Source organism: Heteronotia binoei, chromosome 6 (assembly GCF_032191835.1).
Source record: "Heteronotia binoei isolate CCM8104 ecotype False Entrance Well chromosome 6, APGP_CSIRO_Hbin_v1, whole genome shotgun sequence".
Classification (NCBI taxonomy): Eukaryota; Metazoa; Chordata; class Lepidosauria; order Squamata; family Gekkonidae; genus Heteronotia; species Heteronotia binoei.
Window position 1 is genome coordinate 144,272,915 of NC_083228.1, and position 22,298 is coordinate 144,295,212.

The 22,298-nt window shown below is 52.7% G+C and overlaps 1 protein-coding gene across 2 annotated transcripts in view; it reads right to left on the reverse strand.

Annotated features, from left to right (window-relative positions):
• BCL6 (BCL6 transcription repressor) overlaps positions 1 to 22,298 on the reverse strand; it is a 53,196-nt gene that overhangs the window by 23,105 nt on the left and 7,793 nt on the right. For both annotated transcript variants that reach the window (XM_060242854.1, XM_060242853.1), the window contains exon 2: positions 2,934 to 2,972. The gene's annotated coding sequence lies outside the window, so the exon portion shown is untranslated. The remainder of the gene's footprint in view (positions 1 to 2,933; positions 2,973 to 22,298) is intronic.

Consider the following 22,298-nt stretch of genomic DNA (forward strand, 5'->3'; position numbering starts at 1 on the left):
GAAGGCTTCTAGTGTCCTGGCCCCACTGGTGGACCTCCTGATGGCACCTGGCTTTGTTTTTTGCCACTGTGTGACACGAGAGTGTTGAACTGGATGGGCCACTGGCCTGATCCAATATGGCTTCTCTTATATTCTTAAGTGATGTTTTGTATTCTTGATGCTCAGGAGGGGGGCAACAGTGGGAGGGTTTCTAGTGTCCTGGCCTCACTGATGGACCTCCTGATGGCACCTGGGTTTTGGCCGTGTGACATAGAGTGCTGGGCTGGATGAGCCTCTGGCCTAATACAGCACAGCTTCTCTAACCTTCTTAAATCCACAACTGGGAGGCTAGACAGTGAGGTAAAAGTAAATCAAAAGAGTTTCCGGCTCAACATGAGGAAGAGCTTCCTGACCGTTCCTCAGTGGAACAGGCTTCCTCGGGAGGTGGTGGGCTCTCCTTCCTTGGAGGTTTTTCAACAGAGGCTAGATGGCCATCTGACAGCAATGAAGATCCTGTGAATTTAGGGGGAGGTATTTGTGAGTTTAGAGCAGTTCCTCAGTGGAACAGGCTTCCTCGGGAGGTGGTGGGCTCTCCTTCCTTGGAGGTTTTTCAACAGAGGCTAGATGGCCACCTGAAAGCAGTGCTGATTCTGTGAACTGAGGCACATCACAAGGAGGGCAGGAAGGGTCGCATCAGCGCTTAGTCCTCATGGCCCCTTCTTACACGCCCAGGGAAATGCTGATGGCCACTTTGGGCTCAGAAAGCAATTTTTCTCTAGGCCAGTTATCCTGTTTGGGGGGAGTTTTGGCCATCTTCTGGGCATGGAGCAGGAGGTCACTGTGTGTGTGTGTGTGTGTGTGTGTGTGCAGGGGGGGGGGAAGTATTTGCAAATGTCCTGCACTATGTAGGAGGTTGGGCTAGATGCCCCTGGAGATCCCTTCTGACGCTACAATTCCGTCTCCCAGGAACGATACACTGCCAGCAGCGGCCTCGCTTTCCAGAACTTCTTTCTGACAGAACGTTCTGAGCCTTTTTATTTTTGGAGCTAATGGGATAAAGGGCTGCCAAAAAAAAACAAACCCTGATGCCTTTTAATGGTCTCGTTCGCTCGGCGGCTTTTAACTTCGGCAGGAGGCTGCCTCTTGATACCCCAAAAGAGCCAAGAGCGTATCAGGGACCAGCTCTGTGGTCTCAAAGCCATTCCCAGGAAATCACCGTCCCCCTCAGAGAGCAGGTCCCGTCAAGAATTTCAGAGAGTCGCTTTCAAAACTCAGCTCCCTCCTCGAGAAGCTTAAAGATGGAATTAGGGAGGAAGGCACAACTGGGCGGTGCGGTCACACATTTCCAATCCAAAACGGGGCACCAAAGTCCCTGACCGATTCCCCACAAGCCTTAAGCTGCTCTAACGCTCCTCTTCTCCGCGAGCTGGATTTCACACCATCTGCCCCATGGCCGCAACTCACTGTTGCCCTTTTCATGCAGCAAACAAGAGAAGAGTCTGCACACTTAAACCACTACACCAAACTGTGTGACTCAGAGTGCTGGACTGGATGGGCCACTGGCCTGATCCAACATGGCTTCTCTTATGTTCTTATGTGACACAGAGTGTTGGACTGGAGGGGCCACTGGCCTGATCCAACATGGCCTCTCTTATGTTCTTATGTGACACAGAGTGTTGGACTGGAGGGGCCATTGGCCTGATCCAACATGGCTTCTCTTATGTTCTTATGTGACACAGAGTGTTGGACTGGAGGGGCCACTGGCCTGATCCAACATGGCTTCTCTTATGTTCTTATGTGACACAGAGTGTTGGACTGGATGGGCCATTGGCCTGATCCAACACAGCTTCTCTTATGTTCTTATGTGACACCGAGTGTTGGACTGGGTGGGCCACTGGCCTGATCCAACATGGCCTCTCTTATGTTCTTATGTGACACCGAGTGTTGGACTGGATGGGCCATTGGCCTGATCCAACATGGCTTCTCTTATGTTCTTATGTGACACAGAGTGTTGGACTGGAGGGGCCATTGACCTGATCCAACATGGCTTCTCTTATGTTCTTATGTGACACCGAGTGTTGGATTGGATGGGCCACTGGCCTGATCCAACACGGCTTCTCTTCTGTTCTTATGTCTGGGGCAGTGATGCTCTGTCTTCATGGTACTTATGGAGGGGCATAGTGGGAGGGCATCTAGTGTTCTGTCCCCACTGGTGGACCTCTTGATGGCACCTGGGGTTTTTTGGCCACTGTGTGACACAAAGTGTTGGACTGGATGGGCTATTGGCCTGATCCAACACAGCATCTCTTATGTTCTTACTTGTACGTTAATGTTCCCCATTTATTGATTTTAAGATTAGGCCCCCCCCCCCCAATCTGTATGCCTTTAATCTTTGGGGTTTCTTAATTTAAACAAGATCCGCGCTCCCGACATTTCGCGAAAGCAAGAATCACGCCTTTTCGGAAATTCTGAACCAAAATCCAAATGAAAAGTTTTGATGTACACACCCCTGTATGCATTGCCTGCAGGGTCACTGTGTGCGCGAGACCTTTACGGCACCATGCGGAACATAGTGTGATATTTCGTGCACTGCATCAGATCTAGCATTCTAAAACTTTGATATTTGCAAAAGCAATGGTTTTTCTAGTGCTCTTATTACCTTTTCAGTTTCACTCTTCAAAAAGGTGCTTTCAGGACCACGTGAGTCAGAAAGCAAGCCGGACGCATCAATAAATTAAAAGAGAAACCAGGCAATGGCAAAGGGGATGTTGGGAAGGAGATTTTGACATCCACTCGCTCAGCGTATGCCTCCGCGACACTCGCCCACGCTGTTCCCATCAGCGAGAGAGTTTTGTCAAACAGAGTGCCTCTCCACTCCCCCTCCTCAAATCCACTTAAGCATTCTATGCAGGCCCACCTCTAAAGAAGTCAAGTGTGAAATTAGAGCAACGTACCTCGTGCTTCGATTCACAGTCCAAAAGTTGCTTTCAGACCTATATTTAAAAGAGAGAGAGAAAAGAAAGAAGCATGAGTGATACAAGAAGTCACAGAACGTTAATTTTGGACAATAGATGGATGGATTAGGGCTGGCTTATTGGTCACCACAGACACCCCTGCGCACCCATTCCAACAATCAAAGAGGCAAAAAGCTGTGGTGTAAAGCTCCCATTCACATCAAGACAACAGCAAGGGGGGGACGCCCCTGAACCATCCCATCCCTGCACGGCACTGCCATTCAAGCTGTCTCTCCCACCGCCCCCTGCTGTTATTATCTCTGACAGAGGCCTTCGACCCCTTAGAACATAAGAGAACCCATGTTGGATCAGGCTAGTGGCCCATCCAGTCCAACACTCTGTGTCACATAAGAACATAAGAGAAGCCATGTTGGATCAGGCCAATGGCCCCTCCAGTCCAACACTCTGTGTCACACAGTGGCCAAAAACCCCCAGGTGCCATCAGGAGGTCCACCAGTGGGGCCAGGACACTAGAAGCCCTCTGACTATTCCCCCCCAAACACCAAGAAAAAAGAGCATCACTGCCTCAGACATAAGAATGTAAGAGAAGCCATGTTGGATCAGGCCAGTGGCCCATCCAGTCCAACAGTGGCCAAAAAACCCCAGGTGCCATCAGGAAGTCCATCAGTGGGGCCAGGACACTAGAAGCCCTCCCACTATTGCCCCTCCCCCAAGCACCAAAAAGACAGAACATCACTGCCTGAGACATAAAAACATAAGAGAAGCTATGTTAGGTCAGGCCAATGGCCTCTCCAGTCCAACACTCTGTGTCACATAGTGGCCAAAAAACCCAGGTGCCATCAAGAGGCCCACCAATGGAGTCCGGGCACTAGAAGTCCTCCCACTATTCCCCCCCCCCCCAAGCACCAAGCATACAGAGCGTTACTGCTCCAGACATTAGGGAAGCCATGTTGGATCAGGTCAATGGCCCATCCAGTCCAATACTCTGTCACATAAGAACGTAAGACGAGCCATGTTGTAACGAGAAACTGTTGTAAGCCGCCCTGAGCCCGCTTCGGTGGGGTAGGGCGGGATATAAATCGAAATCAATCAATCAATCCATTCCAACACTCTGTGTCACACAGTGGCCAAAAAACCCAGGTGCCATCAGGAGGCCTACCAGTGAGGTCAGGGCATTAGAAACCCTCCCACTATTGCCCGCCCCCCCCCAAGCACCAAGAATACAGAGCGTCACTGCTCCAGACATAAGGGAAGCCATGTTGGATCAGGTCAATGGCCCATCCATTCCAACACTCTGTGTCACATAAGAACATAAGAGAAGCCCTGTTGGATCAGGCCAGTGGCCCCTCCAGTCCAACACTCTGTGTCACATAAGAACATAAGAGAAGCCCTGTTGGATCAGGCCAGTGGCCCCTCCAGTCCAACACTCTGTGTCACATAAGAACATAAGAGAAGCCATGTTGGATCAGGCCAGTGGCCCCTCCAGTCCAACACTCTGTGTCAAATAAGAACATAAGAGAAGCCCTGTTGGATCAGGCCAGTGGCCCCTCCAGTCCAACACTCTGTGTCACATAAGAACATAAGAGAAGCCCTGTTGGATCAGGCCAGTGGCCCCTCCAGTCCAACACTCTGTGTCACATAAGAACATAAGAGAAGCCATGTTGGATCAGGCCAGTGGCCCCTCCAGTCCAACACTCTGTGTCACATAAGAACATAAGAGAAGCCATGTTGGATCAGGCCAGTGGCCCCTCCAGTCCAACACTCTGTGTCACATAAGAACATAAGGGAAGCCCTGTTGGATCAGGCCAGGGGCCCATCCAGTCCAACACTCTGTGTCACACAGTGGCCAAAAAACCCAGGTGCCGTCAGGAGGCCCACCAGTGGGGCCAGGGCACTAGAAGCCCTCCCACCATTGCCCCTCCTTCCAGAACCAATCGCAGTTCACTGCGCGTGCGCATGTTTCGATTGATGAAACCGAGTATGGGTGGGAAGGTTTAAAACCCTTCCTCTCCTCCTGGCTTAGATACGAATCAGCGGCTTAGGCGGCAGCTTCTTCGAAACCATCAGGAAAACCCAAACTGCAGGCTTTCCATTGGGAACTTTGGGCCCGAGTTCGAGACTCGCATAGGGTGTATGTCGTCGCAGTCCACAGCCAGCCTTCCAGCGCCCTTTTCCCCCCCGGAGCTCCCAAAGCCGTTCAGGCCAGAGAATTGGGGGAGAGGGTGCCAGGCCAAGGAACGCAACTCATTCACATAATGGGCCGTCCCCTTTTGTCAGCTGAATTCCAAGACCGGCCGCAACAGAAGCAACCAGGGCAAGCGTCGCACCAGAAGCCCCCCCGTCTGACGCATCGTGGGGCCTCTAATCTGCCTCGTCACCCCTCCCCCCCGCCTGACAACATGGGACTAATAAGTGCCTACCTTACAGGGTTGTTAAAGACGTTTGCAACGCACATGCAAAAGGGAAGACGTGGGAAGTTTCGACCATTTACCAGCGCTGCATAAACGCCCGTCAATTATGGCACTCCTGTTTTGTTTGCCAACGGCGGAGTGGCGGCGAAACGTCTCCCAACGTGGCTCGCGGGAGGGGAGGGGGCAGCCGATCCCAGACGGTTTGCGCTCCCACCTCCACTCAGTAGCTTTCCCAGGCCCGTAGCCAGGATTCTAAAAGTTGGGAGGCATGCAAAAAAGTCGGGGGGCACTTATTGGCTCCCGTCCCCTGGTTGCCGCAATTGAGGGTGCCCGACCTTCCCTCCCACCACTTGAGGGCCCTTTAAATGGTGTGGGAGGGGCAGCAGCTCTTGGGTATCCCCTCCCTTACCATTTAAATCATGAGGTAGGGTTGCCAACCCCCAGGTGGGGGCAGGGGATCCCCCGGTTTGGAGGCCCTCCCCCCGCTTCAAGGTCATCAGAAAGCAGGGGGAGGGGAGGGAAATGTCTGCTGGGAACTCTGTTATTCCCTATGGAGATTTATTCCCATAGAAAATCATGAAGAATTGATCCGCGGGTATCTGGGGCTCTGGGGGGGCTGTTTTTTGGGGGTAGAGGCACCAAATTTTCAGTGTAGCATCTAGTGCCTCTCCCCAAAATACCCCCCAAGTTTCAAAATGATTGGACCAGGGGGTCCAATTCTATGAGCCAAAAGAAGGTGCCCCTATCCTTCATTATTTCCCATGGAAGGAACGTATTTAAAATGTGTGGGGTCCCTTTAAATGTGAGGGCCAGAACTCCCTTTGGAGTTCAGTTATGCTTGTCACAGCCTTGATCTTGGCTCCCCCCCTAACGTCTCCTGGCTCCACCCCCAAAGTCCCCAGATATCTCTTGAATTGGACTTGGCAACCCTATCATGAGGGGACAGAGGGGTAGCTCTCAGCTTCTCAGCTTTCACCCCTGCAGGCGTGAAAAGGATGGAGGGCAGGGCAGGTCATCTGAGTTGCGGCACCCGACAGGAAGTCAGGGAGCAGAGCCTCCACAGGCCAGCCCCTGCAGCTACAGGCCTGGTAGCTCCACAAAGCTCACGGGTGAGGGGCAAACAAACCCCCCCGGCTGGGGGCAAGAAGTGGGAAATGGGGGGGGACCCAGTTTGGAATAGGGATGCCAAGTCCAATTCAAGAAATATCTGGGGACTTTGGGGGTGGAGCCAGGGGACTTTGGGGGTGGAGCCAGCAGCAAGGGTGTGTCAAAGAGAGTTCTGGCCATCACATTGAAAAAGGACCGCACACCTTTTTCAATGGCTTCCTTCCATAGGGAAAAATTTATTTATTTATTTATTTATTTAATGGACTTATATCCCGCCCTTCTCACCGAAGTGTCTCAGGGCGGCTCACAACACAATAATTAACATAATTCAATTTAAAACATTTACAAGTACAGTTAAAACCACAATTGATAAAACAAGATAAAAATAAAACCAGCGGTCTATAAAAGCATTTTGTTCCATCCAAGATGTTCTCCTCTTCAGTTAGGTGTTGTAGGCCTGCCGGAAGAGGGCTGTCTTACAGGCCCTGCGGAACTGCCCTAGGTCCCGCAGGGCCCGCACCTCCTCCGGCAGCTGGTTCCACCAGTAAGGTGCCGCTATTGAGAAGGCCCGATCCCTAGTGGATTTTAGACGGGCCTCCTTTGGCCCGGGGACTACCAACAGGTTTTGTGAACCCGAGCGTAGTACTCTCTGGGGAACGTGTGGGGAGAGACGGTCCCTAAGGTAGGCAGGTCCTAGGCCATATAGGGCTTTAAAGGTGATGACCAACACCTTGTACCGGACTCGGAATATTACTGGCAGCCAGTGCAGATCCCGGAGCCCCGGCCGGATGTGCTCCCATCTTGGGAGCCCTAATAACAGCCGGGCAGCAGCGTTCTGCACCAACTGCAGCTTCCGGGTCCGGCACAAGGGTAGCCCCATGTAGAGGGCATTACAGTAGTCCAACCTCGAGGTGACCGTAGCATGAATCACTGTTGCTAGGTCGTCGCGTTCCAGGAAGGGGGCCAACTGCCTCGCCCGCCTAAGGTGAAAGAAAGCAGACTTGGCAGTGGCTGCTATCTGAGCCTCCATCGTCAGAGAAGGCTCCAATAGCACCCCCAGGCTCTTGACCCTGCCCGACGCTGTCAGCGGCGCGCCGTCAAAAACTGGCAGGGGGATTTCCCTTCCCGGGGTGCAGCGACCCAAGCAAAGGACCTCTGTCTTCGCCGGATTCAGCTTCAGCCCGCTCAGCCTAAGCCACCTAGCCACTGCCTGTAACGCCCGGTCCAGATTTTCTGGAATGCCGGCGGGCCGGCCGTCCATAAGCAGATAGAGCTGGGTGTCATCAGCATATTGAATCTTCGGGGGCTCACAGAATTGGACCCCCTGGTCCAATCTTTTTGAAACTTGGGGGGGGGGGGTGTCGCAGGGCCGCAGACGTCAGCAGATCGAGCCGGAGGGTCACGTGCCATTCAAGCTGCTGCTTTAAATCACAGCTCGGCTTTTGGACTTACCTCGAGACAAATCCTTTTCTTCCCTTCCCAGATGCCGGCTTCGGACGGCATCGCAATAAAAAGCCACGTTGTGAAGGCCTCCCTGTTACGCGGCTCTTGCCACTAGGCCTGCAAAAATAACCCCACACCCGCTGGAGAAAAGCGGGGGAAAGGGGGGGGAAGAAGTCAAACTGCGATGCTACGGCCAACAGCCAACCTCAAGCCCGCAAGCCGTTAAAATTTCATTTTGGAGGTGAAAAAATGAGGCTGGGGCTCGACGACGTCGCTTGAAAACCAGTCTCCGGCCTCGAAAGAACCTTAACTCACTGCACCCTACTCTAAAGAAGCCCCACCTGCTCAGAAAGTTCTGGCAGGTAGGAGGCCCATCCAATCCCAACACCCACGTGCTCGCGGAACTCAACCAACAACGCGGCCTACATTCACGAGCCGAAGAGGGCCCCAGGCGCTCGCAACACCAGCTCCGTCACCAACTTCTGGGGCCACAGAAAACAATTCCACACCATCCTTTATAGGAAAGCCCTTCAAGTCCTTGAAGATGGCGATCCTATCACCTCTCAGCCGCCTCCTCTCCAGGCTAAACATCCCCAGCTCCTTCAACCTTTCCTCATAGGACTTGGTCTCCAGGCCCCTCTATATGACAGCCCTTCAAGTCCTTGAAGATGGCGATCCTATCACCTCTCAGCCACCTCCTCTCCAGGCTAAACATCCCCAGCTCCTTCAACCTTCCCTCATAGGACTTGGTCTCCAGACCCCTCTATATGACAGCCCTTCAAGTCCTTGAAGATGGTGATCCTATCACCTCTCAGCCGCCTCCTCTCCAGGCTAAACATCTCCAGCTCCTTCAACCTTTCCTCATAGGACTTGGTCTCCAGACCCCTCTGTATGACAGCCCTTCAAGAACTTAAAGATGGTGATCGTATCACCTCTCAGCCGCCTCCTCTCCAGGCTAAACATCCCCAGTTCCTTCAACCTTTCCTCATAGGACTTGGTCTCCAGACCCCTCTATATGACAGCCCTTCACGTACTTGAAGATGGTGATCCTATCACCTCTCAGCCGCCTCCTCTCCAGGCTAAACAGGCCCAGCTCCTTCAACCTTTCTTCATAGGACTTGTTCTCCAGACCCCTCACCATCTTCGTCGCCCTCCTCTGGACCCGTTCCAGCTTGTCTAGATCCTTCTTCAAATGTGGGGCCCAAAACTGAACACAAGACTCCAGCTTCCTAGGGATGGGCCCGAGGCTCAGAGGTAGCAGCCAAGCTTTGCAGACAAAAGGTACAGGGGCCAACGCTCAACCTCGTCAACCACAGGACTGAGAGAAAGAGACCCCAGAGAGGTACCGGGGAAGAGGCGAGTTCCCACGTTCCATCAGGGAGGCTCCTGTCTCGAGACAAACAACTCCCATGCTCTGCGGTTGAGAAAGCTCACAGACGGGTTTCACAGGCCGAGAAGCGTCACGGACGGCTCTCGTGAACGGGTTTCTTCTCCCAAAGGAACAACTGCTGCCTCCAGCTTAAAAACAGCTTCCCTCCTGGTTCAGCGGTACACGGTGGTCTTTGTGGGCCCACCACAATGAGGTTGAGATTTTCCCGGCCGTACAATTTTACTGGGTTTTTTCCCCCAATCCACAGATGCGATTCACCACTTTAGGCTTCATAGAAAAGAAGACGACCGTAGATTTATACCCCGCCCTTCTCTCTGAATCAGAGTCTCAGAGCGGCTCACAATCTCCTTTATCTTCCTCCCCCCCACAACAGGCACCCTGTGAGGTGGGTGGGGCTGAGAGAGCTCTCCCAGAGGCTGCCCTTTCAAGGACAGCTGTGTGAGAGCTATGGCTAACCCAAGGCCGCTCCAGCAGCAGCATGTGGAAGAGTGGGGAATCAAAACTTAGTTCTCCCAGATAAAAATTCTCACGCTTAACCACACCAAAGCTTTCAATAAAGAAGATACTGGATTTATACCCTGCCCTCCACTCCCACTCTGGGAGAAACGGGTTCGATTCCCCACTCCTCCATTTCCAGCTGCTCGAATGGCCTTGGGTCAGCCGTAGCTCTGGCACAGGTTGTTCTTGAAAGGGCAGCTGCTATGAGAGCCCTCTCAGCCCCAGTTTTCCCTTCCACACTGAACTCACATGAAGCTACCTTATTGAAGGAGTTTTATTGGACCTGGGCCTGTTTAGCCTGGAGAGGAGGCGGCTGAGAGGTGATAGGATCACCATCTTCAAGTACTTGAAGGGTCGTTGTTTAGAGGATGGCGTGGAATTGTTTTCTGTGGCCTTGGAAGGTAGGACCAGAACCAATGGGTTGAAATTAAATCAAGAGTTTCTGGCTCAACATTAGGAAGAACTTCCTGACCGTTAGAATCATAGAGTTGAAAGGGATCTCCAGGGTCATCTAGTCCAACCCCCTGCACAATGCAGGAAACTCACAAACACCTCTCCCTAAATTCACAGGATCTTCATTGCTGTCGGATGGCCATCGAGCCTCCAAGGAAGCCTCCATCTCCCGAGGAAGCCTGTTCCACTGAGGAACTGCTCTAACGGTCAGGGAGTTCTTAATGTTGAGCCGGAAACTCTTTTGATTTAATTTCAACCCATTGGTTCTGGTCCTACCTTCCGGGGCCACAGAAAACAATTCCACACCATCCTCTATAGGACACCCCTTCAAGTAGCTGACGATGGTGATCCTATCACCTCTCAGCCGCCTCCTCTCCAGGCTAAATACACAGAGTGGTTCCTCAGTGGAACAGGCTTCCTCGGGAGGTGGTGGGCTCTCCTTCCTTGGAGGTTTTTCAACAGAGGCTCGATGGCCATCCGACAGCGATGAACATCCTGTGAATTTAGGGGAGGCGTTTGTGAGTTTCCTGCATTGTGCAGGGGGTTGGACTAGATGACCCTGGGGGTCCCTTTCAACTCTGATTCTATGATTTTGCTGAAACAGATCCTTTGTCTACCATTGTCAATGCCAAGCTGCTAGTGGCTCCCCAAGGCCTCAGAGGTCTTTGACATCAGCTGCTACCTAATCCTCGTAGCTGGAGATGCCGGGGATTGAACCTGGGACATTCTGCATGCCAAGCAGAGGCTCTGCCACTGAGCCGCAGCCCCCAAAGAAAAGCCATCTCTGTCAACTCCTGGCTGGACGTCTCCCTTGGAAGCACAGAATTCAGCGGCGGTTCGTGCTCACCCCTCCCCCAAGAAATTTCACGCCGGCTACTTCTAGCAGCCGCAAACGCTCTCGCCGACAAGAAACGAATGCAGATTTTTCAAGGTATGGCGTGTAAGAGTTGCTGTTATGCCTTTCCCCACTAGATGGTGCTCCCGCATAAGAACACTCAGCTGCAGTCTGGCTGTCATTCAACTCCTTTCTAGTCTGCCTGATCCCCCCCCGCCCCCAGATGTGTATTCTTGCACCCTAGAAAGATGCTGTGTTGGAAAGATACTTCAGTCGCCTCCTAAATCTGACCCAGCAGGTGCCTCTAGAAAGCCCATGAATGGGGCATAAATACGCTAACCTAATATTCAAAAGAAGACTGCCTCTGGCTCCGTTTTTTTTTTTTTTCATATTGCAGCTGTTGACAGATTTTGCATACGGCCCCCATCCCAGGGTTTTTGTGCCATGAGAAAAAGCAGCGATCTCTCTGTGCTGCTGAGAGGTAGTTAATAATAATGCCAGGGCTTTTTTTTCTGGTAGCAGGAACTCTTTTGCACGTTAGGCCACGCCCCCCCCCATGTAGCCAATCCTCCAAGAGCTTACAGGGCTGTTAGCACAGGACCTTCTGTAAGCTCCAGAAGGATTGGCTGCATCAGGGGTGTGTGGCCTAATATGCAAATGAGTCCCTGCTACAAATAAAGAGCCCTGATTGTTGCCATATAGCACTATGTGGTGAAGAAGAAAGAAGAAGAATATTGCAGATTTCCACCCCGCCCTTCTCCCTGAATCAGAGACTCAGTGCGGCTTACAATCTCCTATATCTTCTCCCCCCACAACAGACAACCTATGAGGTGGGTGGAGCTGAGAGAGCTCTGACAGAAGCTGCCCTTTCAAGGACAACTCCGGGGAGAGCTATGACTGACCCATTCCAGCAGGTGCAAGTGGAGGAGTGGGGAATCAAACCCGCTTCGCCCAGATAAGAGTCTTCACACTTCACCACTACACCAAACTGGAGTGAACTCGAATCTCACACAAGGCGGCAGAGAGTCTCAGAAAGTCTGGCTAGAGCTTCTACCGTATGCAGCCCCTGGGGCATGTTTCCCACCCACCCCCCCAAAAAAACCCCACACCCGCTGCTGTACACCAAGATCACAGGGCAAGCACATAGAAAGTTCCCTTCAGAGAAGAAAGCCAGAGGACACAGTGGAAGACGATCTGCAAAGGTTTCACCCAGAGAGACTCCAGCGGAAAAAGGTTTTCCTTCTTCAGCGTTCTTTAACACTAAGGCCCAATTTCTTGCAGTACAAAATAGGAAGAATGGAGGGGCGGGGAGGGGGTCTCAGAAAATTTGAAGCGACTTTCTAAGCACAGACCAGCAGGGCTTTTTTATTATTATTTGGTAGAAAAAAGCTCAGCAGGAACTCATTTGCATATTAGGCCACACCCTGCGACATCACCTTTGTTTCACACAGGGCTTTTTTGCAGGAAAAGCCCAGCAGGGGCTCATTTGCATATTAGGCCACACCCCCTGACATCACCATTGTTTCACACAGGGCCTTTTTTGTAGGGAAAGCTCAGCATGGACTCATTTGCATATTAGACCACACCCCCTGGCACCATCATTATTCACGTGGCCTTTTTGTAGAAAAAAAGCTCAGCAAGAACTCATTTGCATATTAGGCCACACCCCTGACATCACCATTGTTTCACACAGGGCCTTTTTGTGAGAACAGCTCAGCAGGGACTCATTTGCATATTAGGCCACACACCCTGACATCACCATTGTTTCACACAGGGCCTTTTTTGTAGGGGAAGCTCAGCAGGGACTCATTTGCATATTAGACCACACCCCTGGCACCATCATTATTCACATGGCCTTTTTGTAGAAAAAAAGCTCAGCAAGAACTCATTTGCATATTAGGCCACATCCCACGACGTCACCTTTGTTTCACACAGGGCTTTTTGTAGGAAAAGCCCAGCAGGGGGCTCATATGCATCTTAGGCCACACCCCCTGGCATCACCATTGTTTCTCACACAGCCTTTTTTGTAGGAAAAGCTCAGCAGGGACTCATTTGCATCTTAGGCCACACCCCCTGACGCCAAGCCTGCTGGAGCCGCATTCCGGTGCGTTCCGGCTCAAAAAAAGCCTGCAGACCAGACAGACTTGGGTGCTGCTTGCTTGCGGCCCCCTTCTTCCCAGCCCTGGCTGGCACCCCTGTGACTGCGGTAGAAAGCGCTACGAAGACTTCTGGTGATCCAGTAGATAGAACTTGGTCCGTGGTCTCCCACCTGACCCTGCTTTAGCTTCCAAGATCTGATGAGATCCGGCCACCCTGGACTATCCAGATGAGGTCCTAATAATTGTGGGCTATCACGTCCCAGTTGACTTATGGAGACCCCGCAGAGCAGGGGTGGCCAACGGTAGCTCTCCAGATGTTTTCTGCCTACAACTCCCATCAGCCCCAGCCATCGGCCAGGCTGGCTGGGGCTGGTGGGAGTTGTAGGCAAAAAAACATCTGGAGAGCTACCGTTGGCCACCCCTGCCGTAGAGTTTTGAAGGCAGCAGATGAACAGAGGTGGTTTCCCATCGCCTGCCTCCGCAACAGAACCACTTCCTTGGTGGTCTCCCATCCAAGGACTAGCCAGGGCTGAACCTGCTTCGCTTCTGAGATCCGATGAGATCCAGCTAGCCTCGGCCACCCAGGTCAGGGTTGGGACCAATACAATACGTATGTGGAGCATTCAGCAGTAAGTTCCAATGAGAGCCGTTTCCCTTCTGGAAGAAACACGGATAAAAGGAAGTCCTTTTTCACCCAAAGAATGATTAACACGTGGAATTCACTGCCACAGGAGGTGGCGGCGGCTACAAGCATAGACAGCCTCAAGAGGGGATTAGAGAAACATCTGGAGCTGAGGTCCATCAGCGGCTATTAGCCACAGCGCATTGTTGGAACTCTCGTTCTGGGGCAAGTGATGCTCTGTATTCTTCGTGCTTGGGGTGCAAGAGTGGGAGGGCTTCTAGTGTCCTGGCCTTACTGGTGGACCTCTTGATGGCACCTGGGGTTTTGACCACTGTGTGACACAAGAGTGTTGGACTGGATGGGCCATTGACCTGATCTAACATAGCCTCTCTTATGTTCTTATGTCTGGGGCAGTGATGTTCTGTCTTTTTGGTGCTTGGGTGGGGTGCAACAGTGGGAGGGCTTCTAGTGCCCTGACCCCACTGGTGGACCTCCTGATGGCACCTGGGTTTTTGGCTACTGTGTGACACAGAGTGTTGGACTGGATGGGCCATTGGCCTGATCCAACATGGCTTCTCTTACGTTCTTATGCTTCTAAGAAACGCAGTAGTGTGTCGAAAGAAGCTGGTTTATTAGCAGCCTTCCGAGCACGAAGATCATGTGGGTTTCCATGACCACAACCGGCGGCATTCCTCCTCTCCCATCCAGCATCTTTTAAGTGTCCAAACTCGAAGCAAGCAGGCAGCTGCTGGCCTGCAGCAGAACAATTCGACTCCCGACAACACGAGATTTCCAGGAGACTCGCGTTCGAGAAGCAGAAATTTTCCTTGGTCGAGAGGAAACTCCGCACTCTCGTGTTTTAACTGAGCCTGAATTCCCCTCCGCCATTTTTGAAAAAAAAACGTCCCATTCCACAGGTACCAGCTGCAGTCGCTGGCATTTCCAGTTAAAAAAACGGCGTAGAGGGAAGCAGCAGACGTCTCTGCCCGAAACCTTGGGAGAAACAACAGACCAACTGTCTGACTCCACGTCTGGCAGATTCATGCGCTCACCCACGCAGAGAATGCGCCAGACTTCGAGCATGCGAAGATCCACAGAAAGATGTTTTCCACCTGGTCCTTTGCTTGAGTGCAACATCATGGGCAGGAGAGCTAGATCCGAATCCAGAGGCGCTTTAGAGACCAACAAGAAAGTGACTCAAATGTGAAATTTGCTGCCAAAGGATGCAGTGATGGCCGCAGGAATCAAGACCTTGAAAACGCGATTAGACAGCCTCATGGAGAATACGTCTATCAATGGCTGCTAGACATGGGGACTGAAGGGAAAAGCCACATTCAGAGGCACTAAAAATCTATCCCAGTGCCAGGAGGGGAAGGCCTCAGCCTCTCTGCCCTGTTGTTGGCCCTCCAGAGGAACTGGCTGGCCACTGTGTGAGGCAGGAGGCTGGACTAGATGGACCCTCACTGGTCTGATCCAGCAGGGCTCTTCTGGTGTTCTTATGAAGGCCTCAGCCTCTCTGCCCTGTTGCTGGCCCTCCAGAGGAACTGGCTGGCCACTGTGTGAGACAGGAAGCTGGACTAGATGGATCCTCACTGGTCTGATCCAGCAGGGCCCTTCTGACGTTCTTATGAAGGCCTCAGCCTCTCTGCCCTGTTGTTGGCCCTCCAGAGAAACTGGTTGGCCCCTGTGTGAGGCAGGAGGCTGGACTAGATGGACCCTCACTGGTCTGATCCAGCAGGGCCCTTCTGACGTTCTTATGAAGGCCTCAGACTCTCTGCCCTGTTGTTGGCCCTCCAGAGGAACTGGCTGGCCCCTGTGTGAGGCAGGAGGCTGGACTAGATGGACCCTCACTGGTCTGATCCAGCAGGGCCCTTCTGACGTTCTTATGAAGGCCTCAGACTCTCTGCCCTGTTGTTGGCCCTCCAGAGGAACTGGCTGGCCCCTGTGTGAGGCAGGAGGCTGGACTAGATGGACCCTCACTGGTCTGATCCAGCAGGGCCCTTCTGACGTTCTTATGAAGGCCTCAGACTCTCTGCCCTGTTGTTGGCCCTCCAGAGGAACTGGCTGGCCCCTGTGTGAGACAGGAGGCTGGACTAGATGGACCCTCACTGGTCTGATCCAGCAGGGCTCTTCTGATGTTCTTAGGAAGGCCTCAGCCTCCCTGCCCTGTTGTTGGCCCTCCAGAGGAACTGGTTGACCACTGTATGAGACAGGAGGCTGGACTAGGTGGACCCTCACTGGTCTGCTCAGCAGGGCTCTTCTGATGTTCTTATGAAGGCCTCGGCCTCTCTGCCCTGTTGTTGGCCCTCCAGAGGAACTGGGTGGCCACTGTGTGAGGCAGGATGCCGGGCTAGATGGACCCTCACTGGTCTGATCCAGCAGGGCCCTTCTGATGTTCTTAGGAAGGCCTCAGCCTCCCTGCCCTGTTGTTGGCCCTCCAGAGGAACTGGTCGGCCTCTGTGTGAGACAGGATGCTGGACTAGGTGGACCCTCACTGGTCTGACCCAGCAGGGCTCTTTTCTGACGTTCTTATGAACTTCCAGAAGCCAACGCTCCCCAAAATAGCTCATGCCACCAAAAATCTTGTTGGTCTCTTAAGGTGCTCCTGGATTCAAGTCTAGCTGTTCTGCCGCAAACCAACAGAGCTCCCCTCTGAAATCCGCGGCGTAAAGGCAGGTCCACAACTGCTGCACTATAGTCAGGACAACAGAACTGCAGCCCACCGTGCAGACAGGAAGTGGGGGCGGCGAGCTGAAGAGGCACAAGTCCCCCCCCCCCCCCGCCCCCGCTCCACACTACCCTCCTCGCACCTTCTGCAGCCGGTGGCTCTGTCGGCACCATTCCCAAAATTAATGCTAGAATTGAAGCCAAAATAGAATTGAGATGCACCCCATCCCGGCCAGCCAAGCTGCAGAAATTGCATCACGCTATTAAAGGTACAGAGCATCCGCAGCCCCCGGCCACTAGCTCAGTAATGGACAAGGAAGAAAAAGAAATTGGATTTATATCCCACCCTCCACTCTGACTCTCAGAGTGGCCCACAATCGCCTTTATCTTCCTCCCCCACAACAGACACCCTGTGTGGCAGGTGAGGCTGAGAGAGCTCTGACAGAAGCTGCCCTTTCAAGGACAGCGTTTCAAGAGCGGCTCGCTATCTCCTTTATCTTCCTCCCCCACAACAGACACCTTGTGAGGCAGGTGAGGCTGAGAGAGCTCTGAGAGAAGCTGCCCTTTCAAGGACAGAGTCTCAGAGTGGCTCACAATCTCCTTTATCTTCCTCCCCCACAACAGACACCCTGTGAGGCAGGTGAGGCTGAGAGAGCTCTGAGAGAAGCTGCCCTTTCAAGGACAGAGTCTCAAGATCAGCTCACAATCTCCTTTATCTTCCTCCCCCACAACAGACACCATATGAGGCAGGTGAGGCTGAGAGAGCTCTCACAGAAGCTGCCCTTTCAAGGACAGAGTTTCAAGAGCGGCTCGCAATCTCCTTTATCTTCCTCCCACACAAGAGACACCCTGTGAGGCAAGTGAGGCTGAGAGAAGCTGCCCTTTCAAGGACAGAGTCTCAGAGTGGCTCACAACCTCCTTTATCTTCCTCCCCCACAACAGACACCCTGTGAGGCGGGTGGGACTGAGAGAGCTGTGACAGAAGCTGCCCTTTCAAGGACAGAGTCTCAGAGCGGCTCATAATCTCCTTTAAATTCTTCCCCCACAACAGACACCCTGTGAGGCAGGTGAGGCTGAGAGAGCTCTGATAGAAGCTGCCCTTTCAAGGACAGAGCAGCTCACAATCTCCTTTATCTTCCTCCCCCACAACAGACACCCTGTGAGGCGGGTGGGGCTCGAGAGGGCTCTCCCAGCAGCTGCCCTTTCAAGGACAACCCCTGCCAGAGCTATGGCTGACCCAAGGCCATTCCAGCAGGTGCAAGTGGAGGAGTGGGGAATCAAACCCGGTTCTCCCAGATTAGAGTCCACGCCCTTCACCACTACACCAAACTGGCTCTGGGCTTCACTGGATTCCGCGCAGGAGCAGAGCGACACCACAACGCAAGGCTTCTCCCTGCACACTTGCGGAGGTTGCCCACACGGACGGGGCACGGCGATGAGGTCGTGACAAGCGCATGCCCAAAAACCTACCGGGATTCCGTTGTGCCACAACAGGAAATGCGCAAAGACAAGCACGTTTGGAATCTAAGGCAGACAGACGCTCGAAAGGAAGAGAAGCAGGACTAGGGTGGACATTGCGAGGGAAGAAACTCGAGCATGCCAGACCAGGCATTCGAGAAATCACAGCTGGGCTGCAGCAGACGTTCGGCTTCCTGGGATGGGAAGGACATGCAGAGAACATCTGCCGGTCAACTAATCTTCCCCTTTTAATCTGTCCAGGGCGAGAGGTGGGTTAGGCCACCTTTGAATCCGCTGCCCTAGATCTGTCTGTCACTCACAGGACGCTGACCCGTGGCCCGTCAAGATCAGTTTCGTCAACCTAGACTGGCAGCGGCTCAACAGGGTTGCAGGCTGAGGTCTTTCACATTGCCCACTGCCTGGTCCTTTGAACTGGCGATGCCGGGGATTGAACCCAGGACCTTCTGCATGCCAAGTAGAGGCTCTGCCACTGAGCTATGGCCCTTCTCCATAGCTCTTATATATAGCTTTTATATATAATTTTTTTTTGGCCACTGTGTGACACAGAGTGCTGGACTGGATGGGCCATTGGCCTGATCCAACATGGCTTCTCTTATGTTCTTATGTGACACAGAGTGTTGGACCGGAGGGGCCATTGGCCTGATCCAACATGGCTTCTCTTATGTGACAGAGTGTTGGACCGGAGGGGCCATTGGCCTGATCCAACATGGCTTCTCTTATGTTCTTATGTGACACAGAGCGTTGGACTGGATGGCCCAGTGGCCTGACCAACAAGGCTTCTCTTATGTTCTTATGTGACACAGGGCGTTGGACTGGATGGGCCAGTGGCCTGATCCAACATGGCTTCTCTTATGTTCTTCTGTGACACAGAATGTTGGACTGGATGGGCCATTGGCCTGATCCAACATGGCTTCTCTTATGTTCTTATGTGACACAGAGCGATGGACTGGATGGGCCACTGGCCTGATCCAACATGGCTTCTCCTATGTGACACAGAGTGTTGGACTGGATGGGCCACTGGCCTGATCCAACATGGTTTCTCTTATGTTCTTATGTGACACAGAGTGTTCGACTGGATGGGCCATTGGCCTGATCCAACATGGCTTCTTTCCTGTTCTTATGTGACACAGAGTGTTGGACTGGATGGGCCATTGGCTGATCCAACATGGCTTCTCTTATGTTCTTATGTGACACAGAGTGTTGGACTGGAGGGGCCATTGGCCTGATCCAACATGGCTTCTCTTATGTTCTTATGTGACACAGAGCGTTGGACTGGATGGGCCACTGGCCTGATCCAACAAGGCTTCTCTTATGTTCTTATGTGACACAGAGCGTTGGACTGGATGGGCCACTGGCCTGATCCAACATTGCTTCTCTTATGTTCTTATGTGACACAGAGCGTTGGACTAGATGGGCCACTGGCCTGATCCAACAAGGCTTCTCTTATGTTCTTATGTGACACAGGGCGTTGGACTGGATGGGCCACTGGCCTGATCCAACATGGCTTCTCTTATGTTCTTATGTGACACAGAGCGTTGGACTGGATGGGCCATTGGCCTGATCCAACATGGCTTCTCTTCTGTTCTTATGTGACACAGTGTTGGACTGGATGGGCCTTTGGCCTGATCCAACAGGGCTTTTCTTATGTTCTCTCCAGGGTCTCAGGCTGAGGTCTTTCACATTGCCTCCTGCCTGGTCCTTTGTACTGGCAATGCTGGGGATTGAACCCAGGACCTTCTAAATGCCAAGTAGAGGCTCTGCCACTGACACACAGCCTCCCTCCTTAGCTCTCCAGGGTCTGAGGCTGAGGTCTTTCCCATCCCATCCTGCCTGGTCCTTTTTAACTGGAGATTCCAGGGATTGAACCTGGGACCTTCTGCATGCCAAGCAGAGGCTCTTCTGCTGAGCTGCAGCCCTTTCCCTATGGGCCCTTGCTGGTCACAGCATCTGGTAGACCTCACCCCTCATCGTGTACAAAGCACACACACACACAGCGCACTAAGGAAACATGGGGGGGTGAGCCTGGAATAAAGCAGTTGTCATTGAAAGGCCAGCTTCTGTCAGAGCTCTCTCAGAAGACGACTGTAGATTTATACCCCACCCTTCTGTCTGAATCAGTCTCAGAGTGGCTCGCAATCTCCTTTACCTTCTTCCCCCGTCACAGACACCCTCTGAGCTAGGTGGGGCTGAGAGAGCTCTCCCAGAAGGTGCCCTTTCAAGGACAACTCCTGCAAGAGCTATGGCTGACCCAAAGCCATTCCAGCAGCTGCAAGTGGAGGAGTGGGGAATCAAACCCGGTTCTCCCAGATAAGATTCCTCACACTTAACCACACCACCCAACTGGCTCTCAGCCCCACCTACCTCACAGGGTGTCTGTTGTGGGGGGGAGAAGATATGGGAGATGGTGAGTTGCTGAGTCTCTGATTCAGGGAGAAGGGCGGGGTATAAATCTGCCCCCACCTCACAGGGTGTCTGTTGTGGGGGGAGAAGCTAGAGGAGATTGTGAGCCACTCTGAGTCTCTGATTCAGGGAGAAGGGCGGGGTATAAATGTGCCCCCACCTCACAGGGTGTCTGTTGTGGGGGGAGAAGATAGAGGAGATTGTGAGCCGCTCTGAGTCTCTGATTCAGGGAGAAGGGCGGGGTATAAATCTGCCCCCACCTCACAGGGAGTCTGTTGTGGGGGGAGAAGATAGAGGAGATTGTGAGCCACTTGGAGTCTCTGATTCAGGGAGAAGGGCAAGGTATAAATCAACAGTCTTCTTTTTCATTGGACGGGAGCCCACCCAAGAAGTCTGGGGTTGCTATGCAGAGGCAAAGAAATGGCAAACCGCCTCCATTCCTCTCTTGGCTTGAAACCATATGAGGGCTGCCTACTGGTTGGCTGTGCCATGTGGAGAGAGAGACGCCGGCCGCAGACGCTGGGTCTGTAAGGTGCCCTTTCGCTCTGGATGTTCCAGCGGAGAATTCGCCTTCCCCACCCTGGCAAAACCCACAGCTCTGGCCAGCTTTCATAGAATCATAGAGTTCGAAGGGTCCTCCAGCCTCTGTTTCAAAACCTCCAAGGAAGGAGAGCCCACCACCTCCCAAGGAAGCCTGTTCCACTGAGGAACCGCTCTAACGGTCAGGAAGTTCTTCCTCAGGTTGAGCCAGAAACTCTTTTGATTCAATTTTAACCCGTTGGTTCTGGTCCTACCTTCCGGGGCCACAGAAAACAATTCCACACCATCCTCTATAGGACAGCCCTTCAAGGACTTGAAGATGGTGATCCTATCACCTCTCAGCTGCCTCCTCTCCAGGCTAAACATCCCTAGCTCCTTCAACCTTTCCTCATAGGACTTGGTCTCCAGACCCCTCTATATGACAGCCCTTCAAGGACTTAAAGATGGTGATCCTCTCACCGCTCAGCCACCTCCTCTCCAGGCTAAACATCCCCAGCTCCTTCAACCTTTCCTCATAGGACTTGGTCTCCAGACCCCTCTATATGACAGCCCTTCAAGGACTTAAAGATGGTGATCCTCTCACCGCTCAGCCACCTCCTCTCCAGGCTAAACATCCCCAGCTCCTTCAACCTTTCCTCATAGGACTTGGTCTCCAGACCCCTCTATATGACAGCCCTTCAAGGACTTAAAGATGGTGATCCTCTCACCGCTCAGCCACCTCCTCTCCAGGCTAAACATCCCCAGCTCCTTCAACCTTTCCTCATAGGACTTGGTCTCCAGACCCCTCTATATGACAGCCCTTCAAGGACTTAAAGATGGTGATCCTCTCACCGCTCAGCCACCTCCTCTCCAGGCTAAACATCCCCAGCTCCTTCAACCTTTCCTCATAGGACTTGGTCTCCAGACCCCTCTAGATGACAACCCTTCAAGGACTTGAAGATGGTGATCCTATCACCTCTCAGCCGCCTCCTCTCCAGGCTAAACATCCCCAGCTCCTTCAACCTTTCCTCGTAGGACTTGGTCTCCAGACCCCTCATCATCTTCGTCGCCCTCCTCTGGACCCGTTCCAGCTTGTCTAGATCCTCCTTAAAATGTGGTGCCCAAAACGAAACACAAGACTCCAGGCTCGATGGCCATCTGACAGCAATGAGGATCCTGTGAATTTAGAGGGGGGGGGCGTATTTGTGAGTTTCCTGCATTGTGCAGGGGGTTGGACTAGATGACCCTGGAGGTCCCCTTCCAACTCGAGGATTCTTTGAATATTATGACGACAGTCCACAGAAAATGTACAGATCTTCGAGCAGCACAGCTTTGCAAATCGTGCAGCTTCACGGGGAGGCTTTCCAAGACCGGAGGATCGTCGGAGGAGAGGATCAGAACAAGAAAAGAAACTCCAGAAA